At 41.0% G+C, this 19,911-nt stretch overlaps 1 long non-coding RNA gene across 1 annotated transcript in view; it reads left to right on the forward strand.

Annotated features, from left to right (window-relative positions):
• Nucleotides 1-19,911, forward strand: part of LOC122555542 (uncharacterized) — a 69,365-nt gene that overhangs the window by 41,004 nt on the left and 8,450 nt on the right. Inside the window, exon 2 of the long non-coding RNA XR_015758909.1 lies at nt 2,812-2,862. This is a non-coding gene — a long non-coding RNA (uncharacterized LOC122555542). The remainder of the gene's footprint in view (nt 1-2,811; nt 2,863-19,911) is intronic.

The following is a 19,911-nucleotide window of genomic DNA, read 5'->3' on the forward strand; positions in this document are numbered from 1 at the left end:
CAATGTTGTTTACGTGGACGTTAGTAAAGCCTTTGGCAAGGTTCTGCATGGTAGACTGATTAGTAAAGTTAGATCACATGGGATCCAGGGAGAGCTTGTCAATTGAATATAAATAGGCTTGACAACAGGAGATAGAGGGTGGTGGTGGAGGGTTGTGCTTTGGACTAGAGGCCTGTGACCAGCAGTGTTCCGCAGGGATTGATACTGGGTTCGCTGTTGTTTGTCATTTATATAAGTGATTTAGATAAGTATTTAGGAGGCATGGTCCGTAAGTCTGCAGGTGACACCAAAATTGGTGGTATAGTGAACAATGAAGAAGGTTATTCAAGATTACAAAGGGATCATGATCAGTTGGGCCAGTGGGCTGAGAAGCGGCAGATGGAGTTTAATTTGGTTAAATGTGAGATGTTGCATTTTGGTAAAACAAATAAGGGCAGGACTTACAGTTAATGGTGGTGCCTTGGGTAGTGTTTTTGAGCAGAGAGACCGAGGGGTGCAGGTACATTGCTCCTCAAAAGTTGCGTCACAGGTAGGCAGGGTGATAAAGAAGGTGTTTGGCACATTTGCCTTTGTTGCTCAGACCATGGAGTATCGAAGTTAGGACGTCATGTTAAGGGTGTGCAGGACATTGGAGTACTGTGTACAGTTCTGATCATCTTGCTATAGGAAGGATATTATTCAACTGGAGAGGGTTCTGAAAGGATTTATCAGATGTTGCCGAGACTGGAGGGTTTGAGTTATAAGGTGAGGCAAGATAGGCAGAGACCTTTTTTCACAGGCATTAAGGAGGTTGAGCAGTGACCTTGTAGAAGTTTATAAAATCATGAGGGACACACATAAGGTAAATAGCAAGGGTCACTTTCTTAAGGGAGGTAGTTCAAAACTAGGGGGCAAATTTTTAAGGTGAGAGGAGAAATATTTAAAAGGAATCTGAGTGGCAACTTTTTCATAAAGAAGGTGGTTCATATCTGGAATGAACTGCCAGAGTAAATGGTAGATGCAGGTACAGTTACAACATTTAAAGTATATTGGATGGGTACATGATTAGGAAAGGTTTGGAGGGATATGGGCCAAATGCAGCCATGAGAGACCAGTTTAGTTGCGGGGGTCCATATGAGAGGGCATAGGTTTAAGGTGAGAGGGAAAAGACATACAAAGGACCTGAGGGGTAAGTTTCTCGCTCTGAGGATGATGCATATATGGAATGAGCTGTCAGTGGGAGTGTGGAGGCTAGTACAATCACAACATTTAAAAGGCACTGAATAGTTACGTAAACAGGAAAGGTTTAGAGGAATATAGGTCAAATGTAGGCAAATGGGACTAGATCAAATTGGGATGTCTAGTCAGCATGGACGAGTTGGATCAAAGGATCTGTTTTCATGCTGAATGGCTTGATGACTCTTAACATTTTGAGTCCAGTGACAGAACTGATAACAGCTAAAAAATGAGGTACCTGTGTGAGGATGGTCAGGAGTTAGGGTTTAGGTGAGGTGGTGGAGTAGGTGAGAGGATAAATGGAGATGGAGCCCAGAGAGAGAGAGAGAGAGAGAAAGATGAAGGGGATAGAAGACAGTGGGATTATTGATAGTAAGCCAGGACAGAAGGGAACATGAATACGATAATGAGAGCTGAAAGTAGGAGGGAATGGGTTGGCTGTGCTGAAAGCAATTTATGTCATCACCAGACTAGGGTGTGGGGTTAGATTAAAAAAATGGAAGGAAAGAATCTGACTCTAAAGTTATTGAATTCCATGTTGAGTCCTAAAGACTGCACAGTCCCCTAGCAAAAGATGAAATGTTATTCTTTGGGTTTGAGCAGAGGGTCACTGGTACCTTGCAGTTTCAGTGTCATTGTTTCACTCCAAGTTGTACAGGTGTGGTCAACCTTCTATTTCTCAACGTGTTGCAATGAAGTTTTGATTTCTTGGGGAACTTAGATTAGAAATTTGAATGTTAGTTTTAAATCCTGCGAAGTTTACTTTTTTTAAAAAAGGAAAATATCAGCAAATCTTTTGGAACAGTAAAGGCAGTCTTTTCAAGAAAGCAAGCCTTTGAAACTGAATGTTTACAAATTTGAGGTTTGTAATCTTCAGAAAGAAGTAATAAAGGCTGCTAGCAGGTTGAGTTCAGAAGAGAAATCATCCCAGCAGAAAGTTTTATAGAGGTCTTCGGGCTGTAACAGTTTAATTGTTTGAGGTTTTCAGGTTGTGATAGGTATAAAGAAGTCTATAGACCATCAGAGCTGGAAAAAAAAATTAAGTTTTTTTTCCATTCATTTAAGGGGGAGGACAGGAAGAGTCAATGAGTTGGTTTGTGCTTATGTGTCTGTGGAAGAGACAGACAGAATCACATCTGGTCAATATATGGAAAGTCAATTGAGTAAGAAATCTTTAAGTAAAGATATTTCCTTGAGGTTGATGGTCTGTGAAAGATATTGTTGAGTAAAGTGTAGCATATTTGAGTCTTGCTGTTTATGTATAGGTTTTTCTAAATTATGTTACACATAACTTTTTTACAATTTGTTGACTAAACCTATGTTCTTTTGTTAAAATATATTGGTAGCCTCAAGTGAATATGCTCAATGACTGACTACCATGTTTGCCAAATTGCAAAGAATAAACCATGAGAGTTATCAAGCCAGATCTCACAGTGGGATCTGACCAGTCCAATATTACCATCAGCTGGGATCATAACAATATGTATTTATCATCCAAATCTGAGTAAAACAAGCGATGCATCTTCCTTAATGCCTGATGATGATTTTAAATGCTTTTTGATTTAAATGGTAATTCAGATGTGGTTGTTTTCATAGATTCCATGTCAGGTGCCTGGGCTTGTCAGATGATCAAAATAGCCATTTTAGGTAAGAAACATCCATTTTAAAACCATTTTTTAGTTCATGTAATTCTCAGTCATTAAAGTCAAATGATGGAAAGTTGAATATTGGTATATCAATTACTTTAATGAGGGATTGAACGTATGCAGCTTAAGTTTGCCAATGGCATGAAGATGGTAGAAAGGCAATTCATCAAGAGGACATAATCAACAAAAGGATATATGTAGATTACTCGAGGAGACAAACAATCGTCAGATGGAGTATCATAGGAGAAAATGTGCACTTTCCCACTTTTGCAGAAAGAATGAAAAAGCAGTATATTTTTAAAATGGAGAGAGAATTGCAGAACACGGTGATAGAGAGGGATCTGGGTGAACTGGTACATGAATATCAAAAAGTTAGTATGCAGATGCAGCAAGTGATTAAGATAATGAATTATTGGCATTTATTGCAAGATGAATGGAATATACAAGAAGGGACCTTTATTGCACCTCATGAGAACTCCAGCAAGTTGTCATCTGGAGCCCTCTGTACAATTCTGAGTTCCTTATTTGACAAGGGCATAATTAGATTAGACGCTGATCAGAGAATGTTTATTGAATTCATTTCTGGGGTTTTGATATGGAGAAAAATTGAAAGATTGGGTCTATATCCATTAGACTTTAATAGGTTGACAGGTGAACTTATTCAAAAGTATAAAATGCTGAGGAGAGGTGTTAGGCTGGATACTGAGAGTATGTTTCCTCTAGTCGAAAGTTTATTAGCAACAATTAACACTTAACTATATTATTGATGTTTCCATGGGAAGTTTCATGTGTCCCTGATTCTGAGCTTGAAGGCCTGGGTTTAAAACAGACCTGGTCCAAAGCTGACTCATGACACATCAGAACAAATCAATGAAAAATATCTACAATAGTAATAGGAGGACATCTTTGATTTGATTTGATATTGAATTCTCTCTCTCTATTTTACACTTGCTTCTCAGTATTTTCATTGTTAACTTTTACATCTCAGTAATCTGATTGGTTAAGAGGGTACACAGGTCTGTTGTTTCCTTCACTGTGAAGTTACTTGCTTGTGCTGTCAGCAACTTGGCATACCTAAAACATTAAAAGCTAAACATGCAAGGGGAAGCCGCATTCATAGCAGACGCTGTTAGATATCCTGTTGGAGCAAAACCTGAGCCAACAACTCTTTAAATACAAAGATGACTAAAGAAATTGAGGTTTTGGTTAAGAAAAAGAAGGAAGCATACATCAGGTATAAACAGGATAGATCTAGTGAATCCTTAGAAGAGTATAAAGGCAGTAGGAGTATACTTAAGATAAAAGTGGATAAACCCCCAGGACCTGATCAAAGGAGAAGACAGAGGGTGGTGGTGGAGGGTTGTTATTCAGACTGAGGCCTGTGACCACAATGATCAGTGCTGGGTCCACCACTTTTCATCGTTTATATAAATGATTTGGATGTGAGCATAAGAGGTACAGTTAGCAAGTTTGCAGATGACACAAACATTGGAGGTGTTGTGGACAGCGAAGAAGGTTATCTCAGATTACAACAGGATGTTGGTCAGATGGGTCAATGGGCCAAAGAGTGGCAGATGGAGTTTAATTTAGATAAATGTGAGGTGCTACATTCTGGAAAGGCAAATTAGGGCAGGACTTTTACACTTAATGGTAAGGTCCGAGGGAGTGTTGCTGAACAAAGAGACCTTGGAGTGCAGGTTCATAGCTCCTTGAAGGTGGAGTCGCAAGTAGATAGGATAGTGAAGAAGGCATTTGGTATGCTTTCCTTTATTGGTCAGAGTATTGAGTACAGGAGTTGGGAGGTCATGTTGCGGCTGTACAGGACATTGGTTAGGCCACTGTTGGAATATTATGTGTAATTCTGGTCTCCTTTCTATCGGAAAGATGTTATGAAACTTGAAAGGGTACAGAGATTTTGCTAGAGTTGGAGAGTTTGAGCTATACAGACAGGTTGAATAGGCCCGGGGCTGTTTTCCCTGGAGCATCGGAGGCTGAGGGGTGACATTATAGATGTTTACAAAATCATGAGGGGCATGAATGGGGTGTCCAAAACTTGAGGCATAGGTTTAGGGTGAGAGGGGAAAGATATAAAAGAGACCTAAGGGGCAACTTTTTCATGCAGAGGGTGGTACATGTATGGAATGAGCTGCCAGAGGAAGTGGTGGAGGCTAGTACACTTGCAACATTTAAAAGGCATCTGGATTGGTGTATGAATAGGAAGGGTTTGGAGGGATATGTGCCAGGTGCTGGCAGGTGGGATATCTGGTCGGCATGGACGAGTTGGACCGAAGGGTCTGTTTCCGTGCTATACGCCTCAGTGACTCTATGTTCTTCCCATCGCCTCCTTGGTTTTCTTGTCAATATTTGGTCATGTGTGCTCTCTGGTTATTGAACTGCTAACTACTCAAAACACGTTCTCCCCAAGTCCTCTAACAAAACCTTTGTAATTTAATCAAATCTCTCCCTAACCTTTTCAGTGCTAAAACCCACAACTCCAGCCTCAAAAGCCTTGTTCATAACTGAAGACTTCATTTGAATCTTACCTGAATCCTTGATGTAAAAACTTTCTCTGCCCAGTTCTTTTGTTCTTAAATACTAAATTATTGCAAAATCAATGCATGCATTAGAAAAACTAAGACCCGGAGTAGTCAATTCAGCGCCTCAAGCTGCTCTACCATTTGATACGATCATGACTGATCATCTCAGCCTTAATTCCACTTTCCAGCCCAGTCCCCATAACTTTTAACCATTGTTAATTAAAAATACTCAGAAAAGATATATGATATGGGCACTGATCTAATATTGTCCATTTTAAACAATTGCTCAAAGCAAGAAATACTCCGTCGAACTTCATATGCCACTAGGTCTATTTTCAGCCATAGTCTCATTACCAACAAGAAACATTAACTTTGCTTCTTTCTCCACAGATACTTCCAAGCCTGCTGAGTATTTTCACTACCTGCAATAAAGGTCTGAATTGTTCCCACCTACCACCATACTCCTCCACCTGGCCGAGCCATCCTCACCTTGAACAACTTCTATTATAACTCCTTTCACTTCCTTCAGGTCAGAGGGGTCGCCATGGGTACCCACATGGGCCCTAGTTGTGCCTGCCTCTTCATGGGAGTACGTGGAATATTCCTTGATCCAGTTCTATTCTGGTGCCTTCCCACAACCCTTTCTCCAATACATTGATAATATCAATAATGCTGCTTCCTCTCTCATTCGTAATTGGAAAATGTTATCAATTTTGTTTCCATCCTGTTCTCACCTTCACCAGGTCCAGCTCCGAGTCCTCCCTTCCCTTCCTCAACATCTCTGTTTCCGTTTCTGGGGATAGGCTGGCCACCAATATCCACTATAAACCCACCAACTCCCACAGTCACCTGGACTACACATCCTCTCACTCTGCTTCCTGTGAAGGCTCCATTCCATTCTCCCTGTTCCTCCGTCTCCATCGCATCTGTTCCAATGATGCCAAATTTGATAAGAGAGCCTCTGAAATCGTCACCTTCTTCCTCCACCGAGGACACCCCAGCATCTTTTTTGACAGGGCCCTCAGCCGGGTCCAACCCATTTCATGCACATCGGCCCTCACCCCCTGTCTTCCCTCCCACAACATCCCTTTGTCCTTCCCTACCCTTCCACCAACATCCACATCCAGAGGATCATTAGCCACTATTTCAGCCACCTCCAGAGGGATGCCACCACCCAGATACATATTCCCCTCCCCTTCCTTATCAGCCTTTCACAGGGACCATTCCTTCCGGGACATTGTGGTCCACTCCATTTTCACTCCCAATACCCCCCATAGCCCAACAGCACCTTGCCCTAAAACCGCCTAAGGTGCAACATTTGCCCATTTACCTCCTCCCTCCTCAGTATCCGAGGGCCCAAACACATCTTCCAGGTGAAGCAGCACTTTACCTACACTTCACACAATCATATCACTGCATTCGCTGCTCACAATGTGGTCTCCTCTATATTGGGGAAACAAAGCATAGTCTGGGTGACAACGTTGCATAACATCTACATTCTGTCCATAAGCAAAGACCCTGAGCTTCCAGTTGCCTGCCACTTCAGCACACCTTCCTGTTCCCTGACCAATATCTCTGTCTCAGGCTTGCTGCAGTGCTGCAGCGAAGCTCAGCACAAGCTGGACGAACAGCACCTCATTTTCCGCCTGGGAACTCCACAGCCTTCTGGATTCAATATCGAGTTCAACAATTTTGGGGCTTGGGGCACCTTCTCCCACATCCTTACCCCACACAGCAGGCCTTGTTACTACATGGTCTGCTATTACACACAATCCATTGTTAGCCACTAACAGTCCCCATTAGCAGCCATCCATTCTCCTAGGCTGACTGTTATCCACTCCTTTGTCAGTCCAAATGTTCTTCTCTCTCTTTGGGCTTTATCTACATCTATCATTTACTCCTTAACTCCATCCCTGACCCTATCTTCTGAATAAAAAACACCATTTTCCTAGCTACCAGTTGTTCTGAGTAAGGTTAACTGGACCTGAAATGTTCACTTTGATTTCTCTCCAAAGCTGCTGCCAGACCTGCTGAGCTTTCCCAGCAATTTCTGAGTATTTTCATTGTTTTCTATTTTCAGTCTATTTTTGTGGTTCGTTTCCCATTTTGTAAAGTTGTTGGTTAGCAATAGCTAGTTTCTCGGCTGATATATTTCAAACTGCTGCCTACTTTAAAAATAATTCATGTGATGAGATGGTACAGTGACTCAGTGGTTAGCACTGCTGCCTCATAGCATCAGGGACCTAGGTTTGATTCCACCATGAGATGACTGTCTGCATGGAGTTTGCACATTCTCTCCATGTCTGTGTGAGTTTCCTCTGGGTACTCTTGTCCAATGATGTGCAGGTTAGATGGATTGGCCATGCTAAATTGCCACATCTAATCTAATCTAAATCTAGGGGATGCGCAGGTTTGGTGAATTAGCCATAGGAAATGTGGAGTTACTGGCATAGGGTGAGGGGGCTGGGTCTGGGTGGGATGCTCTTCAAAGGGTTAGTGCAGACTTGATGGGCCAAATGTCCTCTATCTGCACTAGGGATAGGGATTCTGTGATTTTGTTTGGAATTTGCTGAAGTTGTGAAACACACTGTATAATTGCAAGCTCTTTCTTTTATGTGTCAGTATCTTTCCCTTTTTGCTCTCTAGTCTTCAACAGTGGCTCCTATTCTAAAAGCACCATTTTATAACCCCTATTCTTTAACAGACTTACTGTTCTGATAAGCCCTTATAAACGCTCTGAGGTTTGGTGCTACTTTGGTGAAGGTCTCCTGGCCTAGCGTGATGGTCTCTTGATGGCCCGGCATGGCAGTCTTTCAGCACAGGATGACACGAGTGTGGACTTCCAGTCTCAAGGTGATTTCACAGCCATCTCCCAGCCTCAAGGTGAAGGCCGGTAGGTGTGGAGTCATGACCTAGTGCAGACTGGAGGCCAGGTGCCAGTTTGGACTGGGTTGGAAGGACTGATGTTCTGAAATTTTTATTTCTCTATTTTCTAATTTACTTCTCTGATCTGTAAAGTCGGACTTTTTATTTCTTTATTTTTCTATTTTGTTTCCCACTAAGGACCTGTACTGAAGAGTCTGTACCTCTGTACCTGTATCTTGTACCTGAGATGGTGCTGTACGTGGTGACATATAAACAAATCATGGGACTCATTTGAGTACGTGACAATAAAAGTAATTCAATTCAATTCAATTTGATTCAATTCAATTTATCTTAGTTAAGTCTTTCCATTTTAAAGAAAAGCAGGAGTCTTTAAGATTTAAAAAGACTAATGCAAAAAGACAACACCAGTCCAGAGATGCATAGTGACTTTTAAAATTCTCACAATTAAGTTATCACCACACGGTTTGTGCTAAAATGTCTGTGTTTTCATTGGTATGTGGGTGCTATAGCAGCAATTCTACCACAGCTGCTAACTTAAATTATAGAAATACCTTTTGTTTACCAAATGGAATTTTACCATCCCTTCAAGTGTGGAAGATCTCAGCAGGCTGGGGAATTGCTTTCCAGACTGAGGGATCCCAGGCAGTCTCTGGTCCAGTGACCAAGCATGTAAACTCACTGATTGATCTGTCTCTGCAGATCACCCAGAGCGATAGTGTAAGAACACCCCAAGTGGGAAAGGCAATACATTTGTTGTGAAGCACTTTGGATTGTTTTGAGGTCATGAAAGGTTCTAATTCTTCATGACCTCAAGAGAATCCAAAGTGCTTCACAATAAATGTACTGCAGTAATCAGTTTGCACACAGTAAACCCTGAAGCAACAATGATAATTAATTGTTTGATAATTTGTTTACAGTGGTGTTGAGTGAGGGATAAATACTGTCAGGACACTGGGTTAACAACCCTGTTTTTCCTCAAAATAGTCTCATCTTAACTTAATATCCATCAAAGGCAGATGGGACCTGATGTGTTGTAGGTATATTGGAACCCAATGTAATTTTGAAGCCATGATGGAACCATGCAATTTATAAAGCCAAGAACAGATCTATCTCGTTCCTGTTAGTGTTTATCCTCCAGACTTTTGTCCTAAATCCATGTACTGACTCTGAATCATATTTTCCTACTCCTGTTTCCTGTGACTACACATCTAAACTAACCAGGGAGTTTGAAGAACTCCAGGTTACTTTCCAGTGTGGGAATGTGGGAGTCAGTTCATTTCCGGCCACAGCAGAATGAGGTCATGGGGATTTTAATTGCTCGCTGGACCTGATTTAACATTTAACCATTCGATTTTCTTACAGAATGGGAAGTTGCTGCCAACCAGCAGAAGATCTGATGTCAATATCTTCTGACTGAAGTTAATGTGTGGTTAGGGATTCTGAGGGCATCTCATGGTTGGGAATGCAATACAGTGTGGAGAGAAAGGCAGAGAAGACATCAATCTTCAAATGGCAAATATCTGCTCTTCCTGGCCCCATGTAGGAAACTACAAAGTTCAGTTTGAATGACTTCTGCTCCAATATTCTACTGAAAGATCTTCGTTTTGGCAATGACAATTTGCCATTCAAAATTTAGTAAATTTGTTGTTCATTTGTAGATGTTTATAGTCTGAATTAAAGTTTCTATTACTTTTGTGAGGTTGAGATCCAGTGTATTTTTTCCCTCTTGCTGGTTACCTCCCCACCTGCTGCAAATCCAGTCTAGCAGCTATGTCCTTAGGGACCCGACCAGCCCGATCAGTAGTGCTGCCGCCAAGCTACTCTTGCTGGTTGCAGTTGAATCCTCCACCCAGAGTACATTCTGCATCCTTATCACGTTCAGCGTTTCCTCAAAATGTTGTTCAGCATGGACGATTATTGATTCTTCAGTCAAGGGAAAATAGCACGTGATAATCAATAGGAGGTTTCCTTGCCGAAGTTTGACCTGATGCCATGAGACTTCACGAGGTCCAGAGTTAATGTTGAGGATTCGCAGGGCAACTCTGTCCTTACTGTTTGCCACCTCTGCTGGGCTGGTCTTGCCAGAGGGGCAGGACATCTCCAGAGATGATGATGATAGTGTCTCGGACATTGTCTGTAAGGTATGATTCCATGAGTATGCCTATATCAGGTTGACTAATCTGGGTGAGGCAGTTCTCCCAGTTTTGGCACTAGCCCCCAGATGGCAGTGAGGAGGGATTTGCAGGGTCGATAGGGCTGTTTCTGCTGTTGTCTTTCCAGTGCCAAGGTTGAAATCATTGGTCTGGTCAGTCTCATTTCTTTTGAGATTCTGTAGCAATTGTTATAACTGAGTGGCTTGTTAAGTGTTTCCCATACAGTTGAGAGTTAACCACATTGCTGTGGGTCTAGAGTCACATTTGTGAACCAGATGGGTAATTACATTCCCTCCTCCAGCCTCCCACTCCCCACCAGTGTCTGGTTCTCGATTTTTCTGTTTTTTTTCCTCTCAGTCAGAGTTCTTCTTCAATCAGCTTTGAGCACCTACCAAGGATCTATGCTATTTATAACTATCAGCACTCCTTTTGTCTTTTGTTCTTTGTCATCTTTAATCTGCAAGCACCCATAAGAATTCCCTGATCAGCCCTTCTGTTCCCTTTGCCGCCTTCTTTTCTCAGCATTATAATATCCAGGACTTTTCCAGATCTCTTCTGTTCCAAAGACAAGTCATATTTGACTTGAACCATTAATTCAGATTCTCACTCCACAGATGATGCCAGCTCACTTCAGTTCCTCCAGCACTTTCTGTTTTCATTCAGTATTTTGTTTCCTATTCCAATCCGCAGTGTTGTTTTGACCTTGTGAATGGGGCAGTCAGCATGTTTAATTCTGCAGTGTGGAGAAACCAATGTGGAAAGGTTATCTTTGAAGCTGCTTTCATCTGCTCTCCCTTTCATGTTTGCAAAATGAAATAATTCCACAGAGGTTAGTACCCCGTCACCAAGTCACACTTTATTTATACATGGAGAGTCCTTGACACTGATCCAACTCCATCACAGCCAACTCTCAGAGTGAACAAAACCTCTGACATTGCTGCTTATATCTGTCAGTCTGAGCCCCCTAATTGGATCAGATTAACAGCTCAATCCTTTTTAAGAGGTCCACCTGGCTGACCTCATTATAAACACCACCTTACGTTTACTTAGTCCAACTTCTAAGTGGGGAAATATTGTTACATGGGGAGATGAGCCTTTCACATTTCAATGATCAGCAATGCAGCAAATGATTTTAAGGTTGGGCTACTGCAAATAATTGTCAAGTAATGACTTCACAGTATTCACTCTGCTATCTCTCTGGGTCGCTTCTGATCTGATCAGCTGTGCCTTGCTGCTCAGAATCAAAGATTTTGCTTTTTAACCTTTGTTGAAAATGGTTTAGCTCAAATCCATTCTTGCTCATGTTTTGAAAAGATTAAATTGATGAAAGTGGAAAATTATCTCTTAACTCAAACAAAGCACAGCAAACTGATGTATGTTATAAAAGAGATGTGGCTCAGCAAACATCCATTTACTTCTGTCTTTAAAAAAAGATATTAGTGAAGGTTTACCTCACAAGATTTGATTTTCTTTTAAAGAATTAATCTTTGTGAAATAACATGATTTCAAATCCCCATGTGTTTCAGAGTGAAATGGGCAGGCAGAAGTGACACGGAGGGTAGGGTTTTGCTTGAACTCTGAACAATATTATTTTGATTCTCCAGAAATGCAGTATCTTCTCAGGAAGAATCACCTCTTTTCTGTAATCTTATGGGACGTAGGATGTATGATTTCTATATATTTTTATTTTTAAGTTTGGATTGAATTTTGAATTAGTGACTTTTTTGGGTGTCTGAATGGTTTAATGATTAACTTGTAAGTATTATAGTAGTCAAGGTGATTTTTTAAAACAAATAACAACTTGATTCTAAAATAATTGTCAAACTAAGTGGTTTTTGTTTTTACTAGGAGAGTTCACCACTAGGTGAGGTCAACAATTTGCCCAGCAGGGCTTCTGTTCATAATTTCTCAACTGGAACTTTTTTGAGATTCAGGGAAACCCCATAGCTTGAAAATAAAGGTTTTTTTTTGTTTTAGTTTGGGATAGTTCTGCAGAGGTCCTTGGATGAGGATGGATATAGAAAACAGTGCCCCTGAAAAAGGGAGAAGAATGTAGAAAATTAGATTACCTTACAGTAAGGAGATTTAAGGTGTTTGAATAAAACTGAAGAAGTTGCTTAAAACTGAGAACGTTTAAAATCAGGTGAATGAAAGCTCCTGAAAAATGCCATCAGCTTTTTCCAGACTGGGAATTCCACAAGAAGTTGCAATTAAATTATACTTGTTGAGGAGTTACAGAGAAGGATTTTGTTTCTTCTGGTATGATACTTTATAAGGGTTTTTTTGCATACTGTAAAGGAGTGTTTTTGGATTAATGGAATAATATTTTATTTAGTGTTTCAAAATCTAAGTTTGTGTCATGTGTAAATAGTTTAGGTTTATTCCATTTTATTTTCATTTCTTGTGAGCTTTTGTTTCATTGTTAAAACATATCTGCAACTTTGTATACTTAACAGTGAGAGGATACTTTGTTAAAACCAAAATAAAGCAAACAATGATTTACTAAGCCGTATTTCAAGCTGGGGTATGATTTGTTCAGTAATAACAGCATCTGGGATCAGAGCACTTTGCAGTGATTACCTACATGCCGCTATGGTATCTCTTCCCCATTCTTTGAGCTTTTCCTGAAATAGTTTGTGGGATGTAGAAAGGATCACTGCCTGGTTAGGCTATTCAAATCAGTCCAAAAATCCATTGATTTTTATGTATACTGTTTATGTTGACACCTGTCAGAAATGATGTACCTCTCTCCTGTTATGAAGGATGGCTAGCATCGGTGCTCTTTCAAGGAGTTTCATAAATTAGAGAGATTAGCTGCAGGCCATCCAGAATTTGATTTTCATCTGCTGCATGTGTGTCCCATGCACATGATCTCAGGATGGCTTACGGAACAAAAAACAGAAGAATTGCAGATGCTCTAAGTCAGAAATAAAAACAGGAGTTGCTGGAAAAAGCTCAGCAGGTCTGGCAGCACCAGTGAAGAGAAATCAGAGTTAACATTTCAGGTTCAGTTATAAGGAAGGGTCACTGGTCTGATTTCTCTGCACAGATGCTGCCAGACCTGCTGAGCTTTTCCAGCAACTTCTGTTTTTGCTGCATGTGGAACAAATTGGTTTGGCACTGAAACTGGAAGTGAGTGACAATAGAATGTGTTTGACTGAGGCCCGGGTTAAAGAGACAGAGGCTGCCAATACTCCTTGTTCCTGCATGATCCCTGATTTGAGAACACTCTGACGATCATGGACAATTGAAAGGGAAAATTTTCTACTCCCCATTGTGGAATTAATCAACTTTGAGCATTTACCAACAAAATCCTGAACACTACAAAGCAAAATGTAAATCTTGATTAAGTGCAGTAATGTAAATGGATGCTAGGAAGATGGGTAGCCTCATTCCCCTCCCTATTCTTACTTCCATTGAAGTCCCCTGAGATATATTAACACCGGAGCTATGGTGATATATTAACCTCCTGATGTCACGGCAATGAATGGAAAATGTATACTGTATTTCTTTCTAGTTTTCTTTCCTGTGCCCTTTCTGAATTTACATATGAGTCCCATCCTTTATTTCCTCATTTCTATTTGCTTTAAATTGTTGAGCATTCAACTTCCCCTCTGAAGCCTGTGTTAATAGTCATCAACACCTTCTTCGTTTGGCTATTTCCTTACATCAACTGTCATTAGCTTCTCCTCATAAAACCCACCCATGGCACCTGGTTTTGCAATATAGCTCTGCATTGCCAAATTCCCATTCTTCTCCAAATTTCTTGAATATGTTTTCATCTCTTAAGTATGTGTTCCTTCTTTCAAAGATCCTATTAGACTTCTGCCCCTCTCTGAAATATTCCTTACTAAATTCACAAAATATCTTCCCTGTGACTGTGATCATGTTGCATGTTTCCTCTTTATCCTTTCTACAGCCTTTGACATGGTTGATGGCACCATTCTCAACCGATACCTCTCCAAACAAGGGTACTGCCCTTGTTTGGTTCCATTGTTATTGACTGTATTGCAGAACCTCCAGCTATTCCCATACTTGTATCATTACTTTTGGAGTTACCAAAGGTCTTTTCTCAGTGCAGTTGTCTTCCTCATTCACCCATAGCCTCTTGGTGTTATGATCCACAGCTGTTGGAAGTGTGGTGGTGACCTTTACCTCTTTATTACCAGTCTCAGCCCTTCCACCACCTTTAGGACAACACGTTGACTCAGTGGTTCACACTGCAGCCTCACAGCACTGGGAACCTGGTTCGATTCCACCATAAGACATAGGAGCAGAAATTTGGCCATTTGGCTCATCGAATCTGCTCCACCATTCAGTCGTAGTCACAGTCATAGAGATGAACAACACGGACACAGACCCTTCAGTCCTGATCATCCATGCTGACCAGATATCCTAACTTAATTTAGCCCCATTTACCAGCACTTGGCCCATATCTCTCTAAACCCTTCCTATTCATATACCCATCCAGATGACTTTTAAATGCTGTAATTGTATCAGCCTCCACCACTTCCTCTGGCAGTTCATTTCATACACGCACTATCCTCTGCGTGAAAATGTTGTCCCTTAGGTCCCTTTTAAATCTTTCCCAGCTCACCCTAAACCTATGCCCTCTAGTTCTGGACTCCCCACCCCATGGAAAAGACCTTGTTTATTTAGCCTAGCCATGTCTGTCATGATTTTATAAACCTCTATAAGGTCACCCGTCAGCCTCAATGGCTGATAAGTTTCTCAACCCCATTCCCCTGCTTTCTCCCCATAACCTTTGATCCCCTCGGGTGACTGTGTGGAGTTTGCACATTCACTCCACGTCACGTGGGTTTTCTCCAGGTCCTCCAGTTTCCACTCATTGTCCAAAGATGTGCAGGTTAGATGGGTTGGCCAGGTTGAATTGCCCATAGTGTCCAGGGATGTACAGGTTAGGTGGATTAGCCAGGGGAAATGCAGGATTAGGGGGATAGGCTAGGGAGGTGAGTTTGGGCGGGATGCTTTTCAAAGCGTCAGTGTGGACTTAACAGGCTGAATGGCCTTCTTCCACACTGTAGGGATTCTATGATTCTTTGTGAGTGAGGCTGCTTTTCTGGTGTCCGATCTTCTATGGCGACAGTTGCTCCAGCTAAGAAGGAGGAATACTGAAGTCATCCTTGCAAGTAACTCCTTCCTCCTCCCCAATCACATTCTCAAGTTTGACAAGGCTAATTGCTACCTATGTGCTCTATTTTATGTTGAGCTAAATTTCTCATTATACATCCTCTCTGTCATAAAAACAACTACTTTTACCATCGTATCACAAGTCTTAACCCTTGTCTCAGTTATATGTTGCTGAGGCATCATACAGATTATACCTCAAGACTTGACCAGGTCAATGGTTTGTTATCTTCTGTAGATCTCAGCTCATGCAAAAATTTTCTGCTTTTATCAGATGTATCTTGTGGCTTGCAGTATGAATGATGCTTGCCCCCTTGAATTAGCATTCTTGTGAATTATTCTTTGAGTACAATTGATAAAGCTTCAATCAAATACTCAAGTTCTGTACTATCAAGTTCTATACTATCAAGCAACGTTTTGTATGCCTGAGACAGAGGTATACCAAAAGGCACATCTGAGATATCAACTACACCATACAATTTACAGCTAAGTTAGGATCAGTCAAGCTTTCTACTGAATTTCTTCAACAGTGTATTCAATACAAAGTTGTGTCTCAAACTGTCTAGTCTAAAAGTTAAATATAATCTGGCAGCTAGCCATCAATTATCATTAGTGGATGCATGGCAATATATCTACCAATCAGAGTCTACTTGCTAACTAATTTTAGATGTTTAATTTTAACTAATGTTAGATTTCCCCTTGAATTAATAAATCGGAGAATTGTCCTGAAGAATGTGAGTAAAAAAAATTCAACAAAATGTGTAGTTTCTCAGCAATAATCATATGTAAATTTATTTCACTCTGGTTCTCTTCATGATCTCTCCTTTCCCGATTTTTGTAACCTCCTACAATTCTTAGAACTCTCTGTTCCTCTGATTTGGTCTTCCTGTGCATTCCTGTTACTTCATTGCACCCTCGGTAGTTGTATCTTCAAGTCCAGGTCCCACTCTTGACTCCTCTGTTTCTCTAGCTCTATTGGCTCCTTTAAGATCTGTCTCTATAAAACCTACCCCTTTAAACAAGCAGTGGACTCACATCCTGTTAGCTACACTGCAACGTCAATTTTTGATGAAGACTCTGTGAGCCTCACATTATAAATCATTGTCAAATCTTCAACACCATCTGCTCGGTCCTTTTCTTCTTTGTGTCTTCAGCTTTTTTTCTGGTTTACATTTGAGAAGCTTTACAAGAGTTCACTCCAACTCAGAATGAGCCAGTTGATCATGGGACAGATTGCCACTTTGAGCCAGACAGCTTCAGGGAGTATCATGTAGCCGATGTTGCATTACAGCTGTACGATATGGCCCAGGTGCTGCACAGCAGTCAAGTTTTGTTCTTATACAAATGTTTGATATTCTGAGTGACAAGTACATAAATGTATTAAAAGAAAACTGCGGGGAATAGCAAAGGTGAGTATACTACCGATATTTAAGAAATTTAACAAACCAGGGCACAATTAAACTTAACTTCAGGAAGTAATCCCTTGCATCTTAATGCAAATTCAAAGGGATAACTAAATTCCATTCTCTGGGCTTTTTGGCTAAGTCAGTTTTAGAGTAATTCCAGTGCGAGACCTAACAAAATCTTTTCTTTATCTTACCAAAGTCACCTCAATAAGAAGTCTGAAGTTCCTGTTCCTGTTACTATGCTTCTGAAATAGTCAATATCAAAGAATAATTACCAAGCAATGAACATGGCGGGTATGGATTAAGTGGTAGTGGCTGAATGCGACAGGGACTAAAGTGGTCATGATCTGCAGAGGGGTGCATGAAGGTTTCCTTGACGGAGCAGGTTTTAAAGAGGTCCTGAATCCTGCTCCTTCAGATGCACAAGCAGTGCTGTAAAATACAGTTGCTGTCTGGATTTGGCAGCTCTTGGCATCCATTCACTGCTGTGGTTCCTAATTCCTAGGAAACCCATATGGCAACCATTAAATTTAAATCTGGCTCCAACTGAACTGTGGGAATTTCAGTTCAATGCCACCCCTCTCAATGACTGTGTACACAGCTGCGTCCAACACAGCAGCTGGAAAATAAGGCAACAGTGGGTTGGAGAAGCATTCTATGATTTAACAGATTCAATCATCATGGGGAATTGCTTAATATCTGTAAGAGCATGTGACCATAAAACGTAGGAGCAAATGTAATTCATTCAGATCTGATAATCTGCAACTCTGTTTTCCTGCTTTATGCCATAACCCGCAATTCCCTTGCTGGTTAAAAAACCTGTCTATCTCAACCTTGAATATACTCAGTAATAAAGCCTCTACAACTCTCTGTGCTAAAGAACTCCACAGATTTATTATGCTTTGTAACAAGCAATTCCTTGGCATCTCTGGAGCAGAGACATGGTAGATAGGAAGAAACTTTTCCCCATGGTAAGGGGCATGAGGATTAGCGGGGATGTGAGGAAATGCTTTTTCACTCAGAAGATGGTGGGAATCTGGACCTCACTGCTTGTAAGGGTGGTCGAGGCAGAAACCTTTCTAACATACATGAAGTACTTAGATATGCATTTTGATGTCAAGGCATATAAGAATTATAGGCCAAGTGTTGAAAAATGGGATCAGAATTGCCAGGTGTTTGTTTTTGACGAGCACAGACCCAATGGGATGAAGGGCCTTTCCCTCTGCCGTAGACCTGTGCAACTATGACTATGTCTTAAATATGTGACCCTTTATTCTGAGATTATGCCATCTGGTCCTAGACTCTCTTACAGAGGGTTAACAATCTTTCTGTACCTAACCTGACAAGTCCCCTAAGAATCTTGCATGTTCCTGTAAGGACTTCTCTAATCCTTCTAAACTCCAACAAGTCCTGGCACACTCCACTCAACCTTCCCTCAGAAAATAATCCCTGTGTATCCTGGATCAAGTTCATGAACCTTCTCTGGGTTGCCTCAAATGCCGGTACACATCCCCTTAAATAAGGGGACCAAAACTATTCAATGTACACACTTTTATATTCCGTTCCCTTTTAAACAAGGGTCAAAGTTCCATTTGCCTTCCATACTCCCTACTGAACGCTTATGATGGCTTGTTTTACTTTATGCACAAGAATGCTCAAATCCCTCTGTGTCACAACTTTCTGGAGATTTTCTCCATCTAAATAATATTTAGCTTCTCTATTCAAGTAGCACAGGCTCTCATCATTTTCTGACAGAGTCTGTAGCTGCTTTATACATGGTTCTTTCTCCTATCACACTCCAGCTCACTATTTAAGTGTTCTTGCCTCTCCTCCCTGCTGTCACTCTTCTTTTGTCTTAATGGCCATTGGCACTTCACCCTATGTCCAGGCTTAGAAATTACTGTCATGTTAGCTGCCAGCCTCTTATCTTACTCTGCCCTTACTGCTCTTGCTTGATTTCTCAATTTCTGTCTGGTTCCTCTCATGTGCCCTAATTCTCAATTCTATTATTTACCTGACATTTGTCACATTCAATCTTATACTACATTATCTTATTCTCTCTCTCTTTTGCCATTCAGGGACTGCTGGATTTGTTTGCCCTACATTTCTCCCTCATTGGAATGCACCTTGACTGTATCCAAACTTAACCAAAAAGGAAGCTGGTTGTTCTGTTTTGATTGCTAATCCTGATTCTAATTCATGTTGGTCAAATTCCTTTTCAATCTTTCAGCATTTGCCATGTCCCAATTAATCATTTTTCTCTGCATTTGCTTTGTCCTTCTCCATAGATGTGCAAAGGTATGCAGGTTAGCTGGATTGGCCTGCTAAATTGCCCCATATCCCAGGGATGTGCAGGGTAGTCATGTTAAGTGCGTGATTACAGGGATAGGGTGAGGGGTGGGTCTGAGTGGGCTGCTTTTCGGCCGGTCAATGTAGACTCAATGGGCCGAATCACCTATATCTGCACTATAGATTCAGAGACAACTGAAGCTTAATGATGCAATTATAAATTAAATGTATCCTAACTAACCTTGACCAACCTTATTCCACAGCATCAGATGCAGAGATGTCTCCTTTTTTGTTGGACTGGAAATATACTGATGTAGAAAATTCTGCTGAACACACTCGAGAAGCTGTTGTCCTTTCTCAAAGTCCCTCACCCTTTCACACTATTGCTATCCCAATTTATAATTGGATAATCAGTGTCCCTCATTATTGTTATAGTTTCATTCTTACATTTATAAGGAAATTACAGACAACTGTATCTCCAACAGGCTAAGCCAGCATTTGTTGCCCATCCCCAAGTGACTTTGATAAGGTGGTGAGTTGCTTTCTTGAACTGCTGGAGTCCATCAGGTATAGCAGCATGCACTGTTAGAGAGGACCTTCCAGGGTTTTGATTGTGGAGAAATGGCAATGT

This window comes from Chiloscyllium plagiosum, unplaced genomic scaffold, assembly GCF_037043375.1.
Source record: "Chiloscyllium plagiosum isolate Xiang-an unplaced genomic scaffold, Cpla_swu_hap1 HiC_scaffold_12, whole genome shotgun sequence".
Classification (NCBI taxonomy): Eukaryota; Metazoa; Chordata; class Chondrichthyes; order Orectolobiformes; family Hemiscylliidae; genus Chiloscyllium; species Chiloscyllium plagiosum.